The 19,578-nt window shown below is 34.4% G+C and overlaps 1 long non-coding RNA gene across 1 annotated transcript in view; it reads right to left on the reverse strand.

Annotated features, from left to right (window-relative positions):
* Nucleotides 1–19,578, reverse strand: part of LOC130457467 (uncharacterized) — a 53,872-nt gene that overhangs the window by 14,509 nt on the left and 19,785 nt on the right. The gene's annotated exons all lie outside the window — the stretch shown is intronic.

The raw sequence follows: 19,578 nt of genomic DNA on the forward strand, positions 1-19,578 counted from the left end.
TTGGATATGCATGTTACTAGGGATAATAGATACTGTAAACTTATGCTGTAAACTGTATCCTTTAAGTCAAAAACACTAATACTGATTTCATGTACTTCAAGTACTACCAAGGATAGGAAAAAAGAAAGAAAAAATTAAATATCCTATTACAATTTATAAACATAAAAAATAATTAAAAAATCATACATTTGTAGTTCACATTCCATGTGACAATGTGTTAGTAAAACCAAGGCACAACACAAAGGTTTTTCAATGAAAAAATGAGATTTAGTTCCCTCTTCACTTGGCCAAGATCCACAGTATGAATGTACATTATGTTTTCACGGTAAAAACATTTTAAAAATAGTAGTACAACTAATGCAGATATTAAGAAGTATAAAAATCCCCAAAATTATAAGAGCCCATTAATGACAATAGCAAACAAACTCACCATCATTAGGATTCATAAGAGTATTTACATAGCGACTTGCTGTATGACATTCAAAAACCTTTTAACTCAAGAATGTTTGTCACATGTTCTACAGATTTAGCCAATCTTTTTAACGAAGTCTATTATTGCCATCATTCCAAAATTTTGCAGGAGAGAAACAAGGAAAATCTGATAAATACTTTTTGGTTCAAAAATGTCACCAAGAATCTAGATATTCCTGGTGGAAGTATAGAATAAGCTGAAGAGTTACAAATATAATAAACCCATTTACAATCTACCAGGTTTCACAGGAAAATTCATTCCCACCTCCCAGGAGATATTATAATCCATTTCAGGGTAACTAAGCCATTTGGGCACCTCCCTACCTCCTGGTATGAGACTATAACAGTGTAACAGAACTGTCTCCAATATGTCCCACCCATTTTCACTTGAAGTCGAGGACTAAATAGTGAAAATCACTTCAGGCATGTCATCCATTACATTTTCAATAAATACAGAGATGCAAAAATACAACAGTGCCATTGCACTTTACTTCAAATGCAAATGGACCTCTTATTACAAACAACTCAGAGGCATGAATATGATCATTCAGAGGTAGGGATGCTCCCAGATATCTGAAAATCACTTCTGAAGACCCATTATAATCAATTGAGATTATTAGATAATTAAATTCTCCAAAACATGTATACAGGTTGAAACCAGTTTGATGGAGTCCACCGATCATCTCTGTGTGTCAATTAACAAAGGCAATAAAAGAACAAAAGGCTGTTAAGGCAACAAGTGATCTCAATGGATCTGGTGACAAATCCAGCACCCATAAAGGCTTATGGTTTTGCCAGGAAAAGGATTTTTAAAAAATGTTTATGGGCTTTTTCAATGATATTTTCTTCAGTACAATCATAGGGGAGGAACAAATAAAGACAGTGTAACAAAATATTTCAATTTTGATAACTTATGAAGTGGTTAACAGTAAATTACATACATCTTGTATTTAGAATTATGTAACAGAGACTTCTTCATTATTGGGACTTGAAACAGTTAACATCAATAAGTCAATGGGCTCTGTAAAGGTTTAAAATTTACCTCCAGATGCTTTGAGGTCGTTTCCCCTCCTGAGTACCATCATTCATCTAAATTCCTTTGTCCACACATCTGGGGTCTCCCATACTGTGGGGAGTTCCCACACTGAATACAGATGTTTGGGTGTGAGTTTTGATTTGCCTCAATCAAATTGTAATTCCTCCTATCAATATCATTATTCCTGAAGCTTCTATTCCTATTTTCCTGATTTCTCTTATAATTCATAATTAAATTTCCCAACTTTCCACAAAAATAGCATGTTAGTAATTGTTTTGTGCATTCTTGTAAGGAAGCTATGATCTCTCCCTGCTTTGCCTTTCCAACTGTTTTGGCTAATTCTTTTATTTCCTTCCTTAATGTCTCCACTAAATTAGTGTTCTGTTTATCCTTCTCTACCTATTTAGCAGTTAATTCCTTTAATTCCTTCCTTAATGTTTCCAACAAATCAGGCCAGTTTGGACAGCTAGTCATAAAATAATTCTTAACTACCTTACAACTATTTTTCACAAATTGTATTCTGATTTGTCTAATATCTCCTTCCCTAGAAAGATCCAGTTCTATATACCTACCTTCCAGTTCAATAAGCCTATCCATAAACTGATAGGTGTTTCCATTATCTTCCTGCTTTAGATTTTGAAATTTAGTCCACATACCAGGCCTATCAGAAGGAGTTCTCATTGCTTTTAGTAATGCATTCCTAGCCATAGTTGTAAGTAACCTTGCTCTGAATTTGGGTTCCATATGGGCTCTTCAGTTGGGCAACAAGTTGTTCCCTCTCCCTGGGCCTGATTAACAAGAGAAATAATCTTATTTACTTCCCTTTCCATTAGCAAGGGCTGGAGAAAATCTTCCACATCAATCCACATGGGATTTTATGTGTGGAAAATGTTTTCAACCTTATTTATGACTAGCATTGGCTCACTTTCATAAGAGTTTTTTCATTGAATCTCTCAGTGTCTTGTAGAGATAAAGGTGTTTGATGTCCAATGTTTACCAAGTCTCCACATCTATTATAAGTAGGAACATCTCTGAGAGGGAACAGAATTTTATTCAAATCATCTGTGATAACTGCTGCTTAGACTGTTTTCTGGATTTCACCGGAGTAGATTGTATTGAAACTAATAGGGGAAGGGGGTGGGTGGGTGAATGGAGAGGGAGGGGCTGGTCAGGGGGTGGGGAGGCAGGGCAAAAAGATTGGGGGTGGGATGGAGAGGAGGGGGATGAGATTAGGAGCGGGGAAAGAGGAATTGGGGTGGGGCTCGGGGAGGATAGGAGAGGGGGAGTTACAGTAGGATGGGTGAGGTCTAGAGGAGAAGTCATTGTAAGGTGGGTGGATTAGGTCAGGGGAAGAAGGATAGGGAAAAGGATGGCCAAGAGAATAAGGATAGAGATGGTTCAGGTAGGGATAAGGAAAATGGCTGGGGCCTAGGTAGTGAGAAGGAGGAAACTCTCGAGGGTTTGGGTATGGTAAATGAGGGTAGCGCTATAGATTGGGAGGAAAATAGATAGGAGGAGTGGGAGATGAGTGAGGTATGACAGAGAGAGGAGCTGAATGGTCCACATCCTGGTTTGGGTTAGGAGGAGAAACTTTATCACAATCTGTGTGGGATGATATTCTTGCTAGATCTAATCAAGGGGTCAGGAGGAGGAACTGAAGGAAATAATCTAGAATTTTCTGGTTCCAAAGAAAGAATTGTTTCCTCTCTGGAGGGGATAGCCAATTTATCAACATGAGATGCCCACAAGAGCCAGTATTTATAATCTTTGGAATCTTTGTTTTTAATGGCTAACTTCAAATCTTTTAAGATTGTGGAAGGCAATGAAAGTGGGGTTAAATAGGAAGCTCATATAAGGCAATAAGTAATTGTTTCATAGCAATAGTTCCAATAATCAATATATATTTATTGTAATACTTTTTGTTATTAATAATCATAATATTTTGAGTTTTTGCTGTCTTGAAAAGCTTGAGCTTATCAAAGAAGCCTTTGAATTTCTGGAAAGCAACTCTGCCTGCTACTCTCCTCTTCAATTTCAATTTTGTGCTCAACTCATTGTCTAACTTTGCTGTGCATCCAAAATATACTTTTTATTGAATAAACTCTACAGGTATCTATTCAAATGACTATTGAAATCTGAGCAATAAATATTCTTCATCCATGTGGTCTTCTTTGGGAGAATGGTCAGGTCAAATTCCTTGTATCTCTTCTAAAAGGCTTTGCAGTGTTTGGGATCAATGTAATAAGCACAACATTATTCACAAAAGGGAGCATCTGGAGAATCTTAACACCTATGGGAAACCCCTCTTCAACTTGAACCTTGCACTAAATCTCCATCATAATGGTGAAAAATGTTATGTATGAATAGGTGACACCTTGTTTAAAGAATACCTTTATGGTAGTATGCTCTTGGAATGAATCAAGTGATTTTTTTATAATTAAACAATGAGCAAAATGGTATCAAATATATCATTCAGGCAGTTAATGGAATGGAAAAAAATGACACCCATTGCTCAAGATCACTTAGAAAACCTGATTTTTAACTTCATCCAGGATTCTCTCAATCTCTGTATGGATTACTCATAACAGTTATGTCTAAAAGAGACAGCTGGCATGTGGATGGCATTTATTCATATATGTGTTCACCTTTTAAGTGTTAATAATAACTCAGTTTTCTCCCCACCAGCCCCATAACTTTGGAAATTTTCATTTTATGTCAATACTGGATGCCCTCACATTCGTTTTCTTTACAGAACTGATCACTCCTAAACACAATTGGCACAATACAGGTGTATGGAACATCTTTGTTCTCTTTAGTGTTGATTCTATGCCCCCCATAAGTACTTTCAGACCTGTGATATTTACATTCAAATGTCATGGATTCCATTCTTTTTGATGGTGAAGAGTTTAACATAATGATTTTTTAAATGTTTTCCATAATTCTTCTCTTATCATGTTTCCATTTTTATTTGTATGCATCGCTGATGTGACTTTAAGTAGTAAGTTTCTTACCAAACTTTATTTAAACTGTCTTTACTTTCTGCTACTCTTTGAGACAATCATCCTTCATCATTTTCCTGGACTTTATGGAGCTATCAGTAAGAGCTGAGTCTTTAAATTAATAGCCTGGTCTCACAATCCTAGGAGACTATGGCTGCACATTCTTTCTCCTATGACACCCTTGTTCTCATCTTGGAGAAATTGTATGATAAAGTTGGACACACCTTAGGGGGAACAAAGGAAAACAAAGAAAAAGAAATTTACAAAAGAGTTTTTTTTTTTTTATTGGTTACCTTACTGGAATTTTTATATTACTTAAACTTGTTTATAAATTTTTATTGAATATTAATATCATTTCTTGATCTATTTCAAATTTTATTGTTTAGTTTTAAAAAAATTAAGGATTTTTAAAGTTTTGACCTTTAAAGTACAAAATATTGGATTTTGTAGTTTTGTATCTGGTACATATTATCCATGTGCCCTTCAACAACAACTTTCTCCTTCCTAAACAACAGTTGTTTATGGTCTTGTTTAAAAACTGATGTCACAATGGCCAACCTGTTATCCTTGTACATATCCATTAGTAATTCCTGTTATCCTTGTACATATCAATTAGTAATTGTTAACAAGATGAATCATACTCATGTCTATAATGTATATATCTATGTGTAACTATTGCTAATAGTAGAATCCTGTCATTGAGGACAAGAACAGTTTTTGTTTGCTTGGTTGTCTTTGAATCTCTAACACTTAACAGTGCACCTCTCAAATAGTTTAAGCTCAAAAAATGGTTGTTGAATTTAATTGGAGTGAACTATTCAATTAGTTGATATGGCCACAAAAATGATTTAAATAATAATAGTAATAATAATACCTCACAGTACTAAGACCAAATAAAGCTTATAAAAAGCTTTCCTCATAACAACCCATTAAGGTAGGTTATAATATAAGACACAACTATCATTTTCCCAGTTTTGTAGATGAGGAAAATGAAGTGTAGACTAGAAAAATTGCATTTTTTTTATTATTATTGTTTGGAAGTATACAATAGATAAAATAAATTTTCTACTTAACTAGAGAAAGTAAAAGTCCAGTTTTATTTTCATCTATGTTATTAGATACTCAGTCAATTCAGTCACTTGGTAATTTGTATGAATCATCTAATATTCTTTTAATCAACAATTATTGATATGTCATCAGTATACAAGGGATTTCTAAGAACATTCTATTATGCTATTCAGGTCTCTGAATATGTCCAATTTTTTACTTAGTTTATTGAAATTATTTTATTTCCAAAACCAGAATTCATTATCTTTTCCTGTAAGCTCTGACCTCCTTTTAGCTTCCCTATTATTGCAGAAGGAAACACCAACCCTCCAGTCCATCAGACTCACACCTTCTGAGTCATCCTGGACTCCTTATTTTCACCCCCACCCCAAAACAGGCCTGTCAATTTCTTCTTTGCAGTAACATCTCTCCTATTTCACCCCTACTCTCTTCTGACACTGGCACCAATCTAGCTCAGACCGTCATCACCTCATGCCCAGACCCAAAACTCTCTCTCTCTCTGTCTTCTCTCTCTCTCTCTCTCTCTCTCTCTCTCTCTCTCTCTCTCTCTCTCTCTCTCTCTCTCTCTCTCTCTGTCTCTCTCTGTCTCTCTCTGTCTCTGTCTCTGTCTCTCTGTCTCTCTGTCTCTCTCTCTCTCTCTCTCTCTCTCTCTCTCTCTCTCTCTCTCTCTCTCTTCCTATACACACACACACACACACACACACACATATATATATATATATTTATACTACCGATCTAGCTATATAAATGTTGTTGTTGAGTTGTGTTTGATGCTTTGTGCAATCATTTGGGGTCGACTTTGCAAAGATACTAAAGCACTAAAGCCTCATTTCCTTTTAGCTTATTTTACAGATAAGGAAACTGAAGCAAAAGAGTCAATTGACTTGTCTAGGGCCATAAACCTAGTGTCTGAGGCTCATTTGAACTCAGATCTTCCTGATTGTAGACTTGGCTTTCTATCTGTTGTGCCATCTACCTGCAATATAAAAGTAATGATAGATAGATAGTTTGACAGATGATAGATGGCAGACACACAGGCAGATAGAAAGATAGGGAGCTATATGGATAGATGAATGGATGGGTGGATGGAGAGTCTCCATTAACATTTTTATAACCTTGTTTAATGTTTCTCTTCCACTATATTGTAAGTTCTTTAAGGTCAGGGTCTCTAATTTGTCTCTTTTTATATCACTAGTGCCTGGCCCAGAGTAGATATTTACTAAATTTTTTATTAATTGATTTATTAAAACTATTAACCTTCTCAAAGTAACCCATATTTAAGACAATACACTTTAGGGAGGAAAGCCCCAAACAAAATAGTGGAATTTATTTGAACTATAAGTATCAGTTCTTTTTCAAGAATTTGTTCAAGCACTTAATAGAAACAAATTGTGACCTCATTTCCTCATTCAATTTCCACAATAACTATTATGCATATGGGTTTAGTCATGGAGAATGGACATACGGAATGTGTTCTTTGTATTTTCTTGCAACTTTAAAATGTCTTGGAGCTTCTTAGACTTTTTCTTTTCAGGTTAGCTTTGTATGAGATGTTGAGAAATGTGCAGAAATGAAGATGTTTCAAGTGTATCCAGTAATTAATGTAGCAAGTTTAGCTAGACCTCTGATAAACTGTCTAGAAGCATTTGTTTATAACAAGTTGACTTTCTTTTGTGTCACTAGGCTTAGTGGAGAGGAAAAAAACAAAACAAAACAAAACATTATTTTTCCTTTTGTGCAATGTCTGCGGTATAGACATTCAGTTCTCATCCACTCAAACTTATTTAACGCTTGTTCTGAGTAAGTCCCAAATCTATAGCACCAACCCTGCTTTTTACAATTTCCATATTGTGTGGGATGAGATTCAGTGTGTAAGTCTCAGAATAGTATTTGTTTTATAACCCCAATTTTCAAGATCCCTTAATATAACTTAATATAACTATTCCTTAGATTAAAAATGTCCCCCCCTTTTTAGTTTTCTTGACCTATTTAAAAAAAAAAAAACCTTGAGCTTATCTGTATGCCAGTTTTAGGAAGAGGAGCTGAAGGAAAGGAACAAGGAGTTTCAAATGTATCTTTACTTTCCCAGACTGAAACTTCCTGATAGTTATGGGTTTTTGATTATGGGGGTCTTTAGGGTTTAGGTCTTTAGGAGTTGTTTTAGGTGTTTTAGGTGTTTAGGAGTTGAAATAATGTTGAAAATCACTGGCTGAAGATTTGAAACATTGTAGTCCCTCTTCCAACCCCACCACGAGATTGGACAGAGGGAAGGAGGAGAATCTTACTTCGGGATTATTATAAAAATCTATGATTGTACATATAAGGAAGGAGGACATTTTTGCCCTGAGAAAGCAGCTTGTGTGGGCAGAATTCTTTTTTCTCGCCTTCCCCCCATTCTCCATTCTTTTCTCCAAATAAAACCACATCTTCTCTGCAAGTATATTATCCCGTCTCCTGTCTGCTCATTAGAGTAATTTTGGGGGGTGCTATCTCCACCAAAATTCCATGCCATAAAATATCTACAAGTGTTTTGGGATATTTCCATTTGGATGCTCCATCCTCACTTCAAACTGAACATATCTAAAGCCAAGTTATTCTCCCTTCTCCAGGAATTAATTTTACTGCCTTAACATTTCTATCAATGGTAACATTAGATTCTCTTGCACTTGAACTCAAAGCATTAGCACAATCTTTAATTCCTACCTTTCTCCACAATTCAAAAACATAAATATCTATTTACAAGTGCATCTTTCACCCCTGATTTCTTTTCCAAAGTTATCAAACTACTTTAATCATGATCATCTCATTCTATGACTATTGCAATTGTGTTAAAAAAAGATATACTTCATTCAAATGTCCCCTGTTTCAACTCACCTTGCACAACCCTGACAATCAAGCTCCTAAAATATGATGTACAATATCTCATTTCACTGCTCAAAACAATTCCACTCTTTTTAATGGAGTATACAAAGGACATTATATAGAACCTTCAGGATTAAGTTAAAAGCCTAGTTCTTCCATATAGTTTTCCATAACCTTCCTAGTTCCACAAAAAAAGTGTCATTTGGAATTTTGATAAATTTATCATTAATATGACATCATATTTAATAGTTATTTATTTATATTATGTTCATATATAACTAAATACAAATCTTATGATTAGAGACTATTTTACTTTAAAAAAATATTTCGGGCAGCTAGGTAGCTCATTGGATAGACCACCAGGCATAGAGATTAAAGATCCTAGGTTCACCTGACCTCAAATTTTTCCTAACTATTAGACCTTGGGAAAGTCACTTAATCCTAATTGTCTAGCTTTTACCAATTGTCTGCCTTGAAACTGATACTTAGTATCAATTCTAAAACAGAAGACAATAATTTTTTTTTAATTCATCCTATTCCACAGGCCAATGTCTTTCTGAAAAGTAGGTCATTTAGTTAACCAATAAGCACTTATTAAGTGGTATCAGCTATTATGTTGAGGACACAAAGAAATATGAAAACAAGATTAGTAGAGAAGTTAGTAGAGAAGTAAAGAATGTTAGTAGAAGTTAGTAGAAGTTAGAAGTAAAGAAGTTAGTAGAGAAGTAAAGAAGTTAGAGAAGTAGAGAATGTTAGTAGAGAAGACAATGGTGACACAAGTATGTACATATAAAATATATGCAATGTAAAGTAGTAATCCCAGTTGGAAAGTATTAGCCATAATAAGGACTAGAAAATGCCTCTTTAAGAACCTAAAATTGAGCTGTATCTTGAAAGCCAGAGAATCCAGAAAATGAAAGTGGAGAGGACAAGCCATTCAAGTTTGATAGACAATCAGAAAAAAGACAGTCAACATATGAGGGTCATGTGGGATGAACAAAAAGAAGACCTGAGCTACTGGAGATTCGAAAGGTAAAGAGAGAAAAAGTTGTGAAAAGCTTTAAAAACAAAATAGAGGATTTTATATCTGATCCTGAAGACAAAAGAGAATCACTAGAATTTTGGGAATATCACTTTGGAATTTAAGTATATAATTAATATATATATATATATATATATATATATATATATATATATATACATATTCTTCTGGCTTTTTTTCCCATTGCCAATCATATATACCTGAATTTGCATGTGTTGAGTTTGAGTAAAACAAGGTCCAATTTATGTGATCATGTGAATGTGTATGTGTGTGTATATATATATATGCATATACATACAAATATATTTATTTGCAAAATACTCCATAAAGTTTATATTGCTTCACCTAGGTACTCATATTATGCTCATTTTACAATTGAGAATTCAAGTGACTTGCTCAGAGTCAGTTACAAATTCAGATCTTTTTAAGGGGGCTGGACTCAATGGCCTCAAAGGTTGCTTTCATCTCTAAACATAGTATCCTGTGATCTTATCATTCTGTCTCTTAACTAGTTAAGTAAATCCATTTTTTATAGCTACTTGTGATTTGGAGAACATTTTGGAGAACTCTGATTCCAGGGATTTAAAAAAATGATGTCTTATGTCTTTAAAGAGCAATGTAAAATATTAATTATAATACCTCACCTCCCCAAATAAACAGATTGTCTAATAAGACTTTGTCTAGTCTTTTGTAGATGCATACATTTATTGTATTATATTCCAAAACCTTGATAATTAAACTCATGATTGTTAACGTTTTAGTCTATGATTGCCACATATGACCACGAGTAGTATATATTATTAGTCTTGGAAGAAATTTGATATATTATTGTATTTCATACAAAGGAAAGTATAATATTTTCCAGAAAAGAAGAACTGCTATTAACAGCCAATGAGAAGATTTCTTCTCCTTTCCTGAATTTTACTAGATCACTCTTTCATGCAAAGGCAAGGTATATATGACTAAAGCTGGAAATCTGAATTGCTTAGGTGAATCAATGCCATAGACGGTGTCTATATAAAATAAAAACACCTGGCCAATTTAGTTTAAATTGTTTGACATTACATAATCAAGATAGACACTTAGATGATTTTTAATATTTTCAGGAGGTTGTTTTGACATTGTGTGAATAAAAGAAATAGAATGAAAAATCTCCATAGTTCATGGCTTAAAATGGAATATAAATAAATTGTATGATTCCTTTCTTCCTCTGAATTTCTTAACACTATTCTTTCATTTCTCTTTATCCTCTAAATCTATTTACTTGTTCAGATTGGATCAAACCTTCATTTTACTTTGAACACAACATTCTGGGTATTACTGAGGGTCTAAAGATAATATAGAGAAGAGGAAAAACAAAAACAGTGAAGTCACAGGAACTTTAGATGGCATCTGTAGCAGTTTTCATTTGACTTGAAGAATATGGTATGAAATTAAATACTATCTAGTGATTTTTTAAATCTCTCCAACTGGTTTCTTAAATAAATTGGATGAAAAGACCAAAGCTGTCTAATATTTCCAGAGCAGATCCTTTTACTATAACATGACTTCTCTTTTATGATGTTGAGAAGAATGTTCCTATGTTATTACTCCAGCCTAAGGTGTGCCAGAGGAAAGGAAGTAAAGCATTGAAATGATATTGAAGAAGACAGATGAAAGGTGTCAGAAACAGATGAAGATAAATAGGTGCATACAGTTATAAACTAAGAAAAACTCAAACTCAAACAAGGAATGAACTAAATTTCTGAAACTAAATGGAGAAAAACAGGATGTTGAGGGTACAGTGGATAGAAAAGAAAATTAAATGCCTGGCTAAAGGAATAACTATTGCTGTTTTGTCTGAAGAAAGGGATAGGAATAGGTTGTACAGAATATCAAAGAAACAGGCTCAGGACAGGCAGGAGAAATTGTGAGGAAATTTTTGTAACACTATAATGGTTAAAGACATGTATGACAAGATATTTTTAAGCAATTCAAAAGGAAGTCACATATATCCTCTATAGGCCTTTATTTTCCACAGTGCCAAATAGCTTTAAAATTAATTATTAAAATTTAATTTTATGATATTTTCTTCAATGTTATTATGAAATATGATATTTCTTGATTTATGTCTATTACTTTCCCAAATTAATTAACTAATTCAAGTTAATCTAGATATTTGGATTTTTTTCTAAGTAAACTTTATGGTTTTGCATGTTCCTTTCAATTATATTTCTCTTGTGCAGCCCGGGCTATGATATCTTTGGGAACAATCCCCTTGTTGATGCTTTAGCCTGATAGAGTCAAAACAAAGTAAAAGCCTTTTCAGTATGTGAAAGGTCACTGTAATTCAATTCCTGAATAAAGTCCCAATGAAAAAAATTCTTTCTTAATCCTATATTCATTTTGAATTCAGTTCATCTTACTAAAAAATTAAAACATTAGAGAAAGCTAGGGCATGAATTTAATTAAAACTGTGGTTTCATATTTGGATTATTAAGAGTATTTAAAATAGGCCTTCTTAGCCTTTGAATTTCTAGTTTATAATTAGCTCAATTTTCTGTGATCCTCTTCATGCTCATTCTACTTTTTTTAAATATTGCTGTTATGTTTACCCATTACCATGGTGATTAATTCTAATTTTTTTCTGCAGTCAAGATTTGTAAACTTCCCCCACCCATCCAATCTCCCACCTACCCACTTCAGATATTTCACTGCTAAAACCAAAAGAGAGGGCATGAAGATAGAAATTAGTTATTCCAACCCAAAGCATCCTTGCATTCCCTCTCCTCCTTGCTGCTTGGAAAGCTATAACACTACAGATAATGGGAATTCAAAAAGACCCTGATAAACATTCAAATGCAATATAAGTATAACTGAAATACTATTGTGAGATGTGCATGTCCAGATTTATAACTGAGGCTAGAAAGATTTTAAATTTTATTTTTATTCTAAAAGCAGAAAGGGCAAATCTCTTTAAGTAAAAGGATCAAGAGCACAAACCTTTCAGAAAGAAACAGAGATATTATTAGAATATATTACATGAAGTGCTTAAAATATATACATATATGTCTTAAATACATATCTTAATATATTCATTTATGTTAACACATATAGATGTTCTTCAAATACTGTTTTTGCCACATGTAATTTTTTTCCTTAAGTAACTAAAGGTTTTCAATTCATTCTTTGCTTTTACCTTCAATTTATGCTTGATTATTCTGTTTAGCCATTGTCCTATTTATCATCTCTATCTATCACCCTCTGTGCTGTTGGACTATCTCTTCCCCCCTTGCCCTCACCTCCCTCTCTCTGAGAGATATGTAGACATAGACTAGAGATTCAGACACGTATATTTATCATTACAATATTTTAAAATTGTTTTAATTCTTCAAAAATTATTTTTTATTTTTAATTCATCTCTATGTGTTTGCATGTATAAACACATATGTACAGATTATTGAATAGATGATAAACCACAGAGAGAATAAGAAAGTGGGAAGAGAGAGAAGTAGAGTGGGAGAGAGAGGCAAAGATTGAGAGGTAGATACACAGAGAGGATAACAGAGAAAGGATGAGAGAGATACAGAGATACAGAGTCAAAGAGGCAGAGAAAGTGATAAATTCTGACATGGCCTTTCATTTGCCATGTGATCTTGGCTAAATCATTTAATGTGTTTGAATATAGCATCCACATTTATAAAGTAAATAAACTGGCCTCTTGTCTAAGGTATATTTCAGCTCTAAAAATCTCTGAATTTAAAATCTAATGATATTAAATAAAATATTAAGTTGAAGAGTTTGAGATGGTTAGAACTATACAAGATATATAAGGAAAAACAAATGTTTAAAATCTAGATTAATTTTTAAGCCCTTTCTTTCCATCCTCTAACTTCACATTGGTTAAGATATGTGTGTGTATGTGTGTGTATGTGTGTGTGTGTGTGTGTGTGTTTAATCTGATCATGGGATTTTAATAACCTTTCATGTTGCAAGCCAATGAAATATTTTTAGTTTTCAAGCTTGAAAACAATTTTTTCAGTATTAATAATGATCATTTAAATTTTTAACTCAAGCCATTCTATTTGCTAGCATGATTATTAATAATGCTAGTCTTCCAATAAATAATCATTAGTTTTTAATGTTTGTAAAATAAATATATTGGCAGAGCTCCGGGGTAGAAGCTATTTCCACACATCTGCCCCTCTCAATTTTGTATCAGCACTATATTTGTGTGAGCTCAAAATGAAAAGGAAAAAAGGGCACCTTAAACTAGTTCTTCTATTTTTCAATCAAGGATTATCTTCAGTAATGATATGTATCTAGCACCTGCATAAACAGGGACTGAACAACTTGAGATCCTTAGAAAAATCAAAATGTATTTTCTCTTCAATGAAGTAGCACACTGGAATCAGATTAGTCCCCAAGTTTCATGCAGTTGATAGAGAGACTGATTTATATTAATGCTCTTGTGTGTTTCTCCTGGTGCAATGTACAGTTGTCATTTTTTAACGTCATCTATTTAAGTGTCTGAGTATGAGTTGAGGAATAGAGGGTACAGATTGAAAGCCGGAACAATGACTCCATGATTGGAAAGTCAGACGGCAGGCTCGGTTACAGGGAGACATGACTTGTACTCTGGGTACAATGAATTGTGTTTGTAGTAGTAACAGCAGACATCTGGGAGCTAGAACAGTAGATGAGAATACTGCAATCACAATTTTTCTCCCTGCCATCTTTCATTACGCCTCTATGCATTATAAGCACTACTTGAACTCTTGGTCCTGTCCAACAACAATGACTCTCCAGCCTGCAGATGCCTCACAAAAGTCCCAGCATTTGGCTTTGATCAACTGCTCTCATCCAGGCACAGAGTGTAGTATATGCTTGAACAAATGGAAAAGTCGCTCCAGTAATTCAAAGCACAATGTCAATGATGTGGATTTGTCTTTTGAATTACTGTAGAATAATTTGTTGCTTATTGGGACTAAGAGGGAAAAAATGGAGTCATTTCATCCTTCTCTGGCTAATTCTAAACCTTTCCCAAGGCAGAATCCAGGTGGCTAGATACTGCTCTTATGGATTCGACATGGTTAGAAGCAGCATGCCATGTGGAATGAGGATTGCAGTTAATCATAAGGCTTGGTGTCATTTACTGAATCCATTTCTTAGTGCCTAAATGAACATGTATACATAAATGAATTTCTTGGGAGAAAGAAAGAAATGAGAGAAAGAGACGGGGATAGAGAGAAAGGAGAGGGAAGGAGGCCAAGAGAAGGAAGAAAGAAAGGAAAAAGGGAAGGAAGAATGAAGGAAATAAGAAAAAACAAAAAGAAGGAGGGAGGGAGGAAGGAAAGGAAGAAAAGAGAGAGGGAGGGAGGAAGGAGAGAGAAAGGGAGGGAGAAAGGACTGAAGGAAGGAAGGAAGGAAGGAAGGAAGGAAGGAAGGAAGGAAGGAAGGAAGGAAGGAAAGAAGCAAGGAAGGAAGGAAGGAAGGAAGGAAAGAAGCAAGCAAGGAAGGAAGAACAAAAGAAAGGAAGGACAGGAAAGAAGGAAGAAAGGAAAGAAAGAAGGAAGAAAGGTAGGAAAGAGAGAGGGAGGGAGGAAGAAAGGATGAAAGGAAGGAAAGAAGGAAGGAATGAAGAAGTTTGGAAGGAAGAAGGAAGGAAGGAAAGAAGGAAGGAAGAACAGAAGGAAGGAAGGAATGAAGGGAGAAGGAAGGAAAATTATCCTTAATCATTACTGAGGTGTCCTCCAGCTCTAATTCTACAGAAAAAGGGTAGAATAGTCTAGGAATGGTGGACTTTTGAGTCATTAGGATCTGGATTTCTATTCCACTTCCGATGTTTTCCTGAAATGTATGGTTTTGGGCAATTCACAGTCTCTTTGGGTATCATTTTCTCATCTGTTAAATGAAGTGTTAGACTTGATGATTTCTAATGTCTCTTCCAGCTCCAAATGCATGTTGCTGTGAATCTTCCTACTTCAAAAACAATAATGAATTTGGTCAGCGAGCTCCTCTGCAGCTTAAACAGTCCCATTTAATACTGTAGACTTCAAGTCTGGCTGTAATGGGAGCAGCTCTATTGCTGTGGACACAGTACAAAGTAACTATTTTCATTATTCAAGTATGATATTGATGGATACTACTTGGATGCTATAGTATCTTCCAAATGGCTCTGTGTTCTACGGACCTTAACAAATGCCAGCAAGCATGATGTTGATATTTCTGATTTCTAAATGCAAACATGCACAGAGATGCAGCATTTTAAATGCTTACTAACAGACTTTTTCTCTCATCTAAAAGGGCAGTAGCAATTGTGTTTCTGACAGGAATGACAGCTTTTTCAGCTTTTTCATCTGTAGAGGAAGTAAATCTCTGAGTGGAATTTTAGAGTATATGTTCATGATACAGCATGGGGAGCAATGAAAATAGATGAGTTAGCAATCAAATTTCATGCTTCACAATTTAAATTGTTCTTACCAAGTGTTAGAAAAAATCCTTTTTTACATCTGTTAATGAGGGGGGATTTTCACTATTCGCTGACAAGCCTGAATCATTAATATGGCCAATGGTCCAGAGAAAATTTGCAATGTCCTGTTTAGATGTTAGATAAGAGAGTACTTTAAGAACCATGGCAATACATTCTTGAATTATGGGTGTTATCAAAAATGTTGACATCTGAGCACCAGAGGGCGCTCTGAAGATATTCATTATGAACCTATTGAGGGAGTGGGCAGAGAAACTGAACAGGAGAGGGAAGAATAGAGGGAGAAGGGAGAGAGGGAGGGAAAGAACAGGTGGGAGAGGAAGAGAAGGTTAAGGGGACAGGGTGGGTGGGACAAAGAGTGATGGAAAGGAGAGGAAGAAAGGAAAGGAGAGAGAGGGGGCAGGGAAAGAGTGGAATAGAGAGAAGGAGGGAGGGAGCAGGAGAGAGAAGGGGAGAAGAGAGACAGAGAGACAGAGAGAGAGACAGAGAGAAAGGGGGGGGGGAGAAAGAGTATATTTTTCCTCTTTTAAAATGAAAAAAAATCCATCTGACAGTAATAGTTTCATTTATGTATTTATATTTCCATTTTCTAGCATGAAATCTAGGAGGTAGTAGGTTCTTAATAAATACTTCTTGACCAATTTTTTGATTGTCCAATTGCACCTTTATCTTTTATTGCAGTATCTGAGTCACGAAGGTGAAGAGAAAGCTATTTTACTGTCCCATGTATCTGGCTCACTAATGCCACTTTACCAGTCCCTTCTGGCTTAAATTCAAGCTGCATCTGTTTTATTGCTTATTTGTACCCCCCCTTCCTTTAATTTTCTCCTTTGCAACACCAAAAGTTTTGATACTGGTTAACTCATCTGATGCTGACATGTCTTCCTTTATCCTTTTTCTCTGTCAAAAATTTTCCTCTGAAAAATCATGATATTCAACTAGATTTTAAATTCCTCAAACTAAAAGTCTATGTTTTGTATATATTCTATATTATTTTGAGAATGTTAAGCATGTAGCTATTATACAATAATAAACAAAAATAAACTGGTTTATAAAGAGACACACATAGGTATGTATTTCTCTCTCTCTGTGTGTATATCCAGATCTATATTTATATTTATATCTATATCTGTAATCTGTATTTATCAACCTGATTTATCCCAAGTGCTCAGAATGTTTACCAGTGTGTGGGTGTTGCTCATGCTACAGCTTCTTGGAGTCACAAGTGAAAACTGGATAGTAAGGGAAGACCCAAGGAAGAAAGAAACCTGAAAAAGACTCACAGACATTTCACAGCAAAGGTACTAGCCTTCCCTGACACTCCATAAACCCCAACTGACAGGTCACAAACCATCAGAGAATGGGGGTGGGGGTGGGGAATCCTACCTTAGGAAAGTGAAGACTTTCCCTGGTAGAAGGGGCAGATGAGAACAATTTGTTCCATGGTCATGAAAGCAAGAGAAGTGAGGATAATGGTGCTCAAAGAGCTTGGTTAGATATCAAAGAAACCAAGGTCATCTACTGCATTCTGAGCTATCAGTGATTTTGATTTTTTTTCTTTAGCCACTGAGCTTTGATGACCTTGTAAGAGAATGCGAGGCTCACAACTTTGGGCAACTCTGCCTCCCTTAAATCCAATTTCTGCTCTAGACAAAAGACACCACTAGTGATGTCATTTTGGTTCTCTACAAGTACAAAGGAGCAGCCATATATTTAATATATCTTTAAAGTAAGTCTCTTAAACATATATAATATATGAAAGTATATATATAGATGTATTTATATATTTATATTCTTTTAGAATATAATGAGCATTTATGTATATTGTTTATGTATATATATATATATATATATTCAGGGAGAGGACAGAGACAAAGAAGGAGGCAGAGTGTGTGAGAGACAAATATACTTTGATTGACTGTGAGGGAAATTGGGGGTCACACAGAGTATAAAAATGACTTGTAAAGGATATAGACAATTGCATGAGTCTTCTTTCTGTTATTCTTTAATTATTTTCATTCTTGAGGATTAATTTATATTAACTAGCAAGTTTCTCCCCTTCAATAATGCTGGTCATATAGAAAGAATTGAAGCTCTTTCCTCTCTATTTACCTTTTGGGTCTCATTACCATCACTTGAAATGATCACTCTTCAATGTTATTCATCACTACTGAGAAAATTTTCCAGAGTAAAATATGGATCTCAGCCTCAACAGTACTGTCTTTACTGTCTTTCTAATCTATTCCCCCCATTTAATGATTAGTAGAACTCATACTTTGTAAGTATATCTTCTCTGAAAGGTTTCTAAAAAAAAAAAAAAACAACCAAACCCTTAGAATTACTTGTTGTTCGAGGTGTCCTAAACATCAATCATAAACATTAGAGATGGGAGCTATGAGAACTGACCTAAATTTGAAAATGCTTTCATGCTGTGGGCTGATTGTACACAACTTTAGTGAATCAAATCCTTCTGAAATTGTGCTCTCTTTAAAATAGTTTTTTTTTCTTTAGAGTCTGATGGAAAGGTTTATCTAAACATCATATCTCATTACTTTAAAAAATAAAGCTAGGAAGAAAGGGTGGGAGAAATTTGTCCAAAAGCTGTAAATTATTCATCTGAAGGAAAATGAAATGGTCATCTTTATAATCCCTTTCATGGAATGCCACATCTTATCAGATTCATGCTTTTAAAGGATGCTAACATATATGGAGACTGTCATGATCTCAGAGTTTTCTCTTGACATGAACAGAAAGTATAGGAGAATTTATTCTCATATTATATATATATATATGAACTCTGTTATAAGTTTATAAGTATAATGCATGTGTCTACACACACATATATATGCATGCACACAAATCTTTGTATATCTTTGAATATATATATATATATATATATAGTGTGATGCCATTAGCAGTATATCAGTAACAATGGGAAATACATATATATATCAAGTTTAAATTATTTCCTAAAAGAATAATTATTGTTTTGCTGAGGATCTTTCAATAATATCAAAATTTATCCACAATTCAAGTGTTTTAAAAAGATTCATTTTTCAGGATTTTACAGTGCTGTAAATGTTGTCAAGATAAAAATATCACTGAAACCTCCATGACTGTATTAACTGCCAACCTTCAAAATAAATGCTGATATAAATTCATATTTTTTTACAATTTCCATGATTTCTTTTCCATTTTCATTTTATGTAGGTAAAGCAATCAAATTAGCAATGTCAACTGCATTTTCCCAGATCTTCCACATTCAGGTTTCAGTGCACTATAATAATGATGCTATTTTTATTTTATTTTCCAGTGCCCCAGAAGATACATGTAGGCATCCATATGCATGAGGTATGACTGTAAAATGATGAGACTGACTCCACAAGCCAATTCAGATGTCTCATTACTTAATAGTCATGGCACAGACTCTTTATTCTACATGATAATACACACAAGCAGTTCAATTATACTTATCACTTCTATATGATACAATGCAAATGCATATGTAGATGATAAGCATGTACATACATATTTACATGAATAAGTTGTGACATATAGTACTCATACAGTACGAATATGCTTACCTAAATAAAACTCTCTAGGAATACATTTTTCAACTCGATGCCATAAA

Source organism: Monodelphis domestica, chromosome 2 (assembly GCF_027887165.1).
Source record: "Monodelphis domestica isolate mMonDom1 chromosome 2, mMonDom1.pri, whole genome shotgun sequence".
NCBI classification, from domain to species: domain Eukaryota; kingdom Metazoa; phylum Chordata; class Mammalia; order Didelphimorphia; family Didelphidae; genus Monodelphis; species Monodelphis domestica.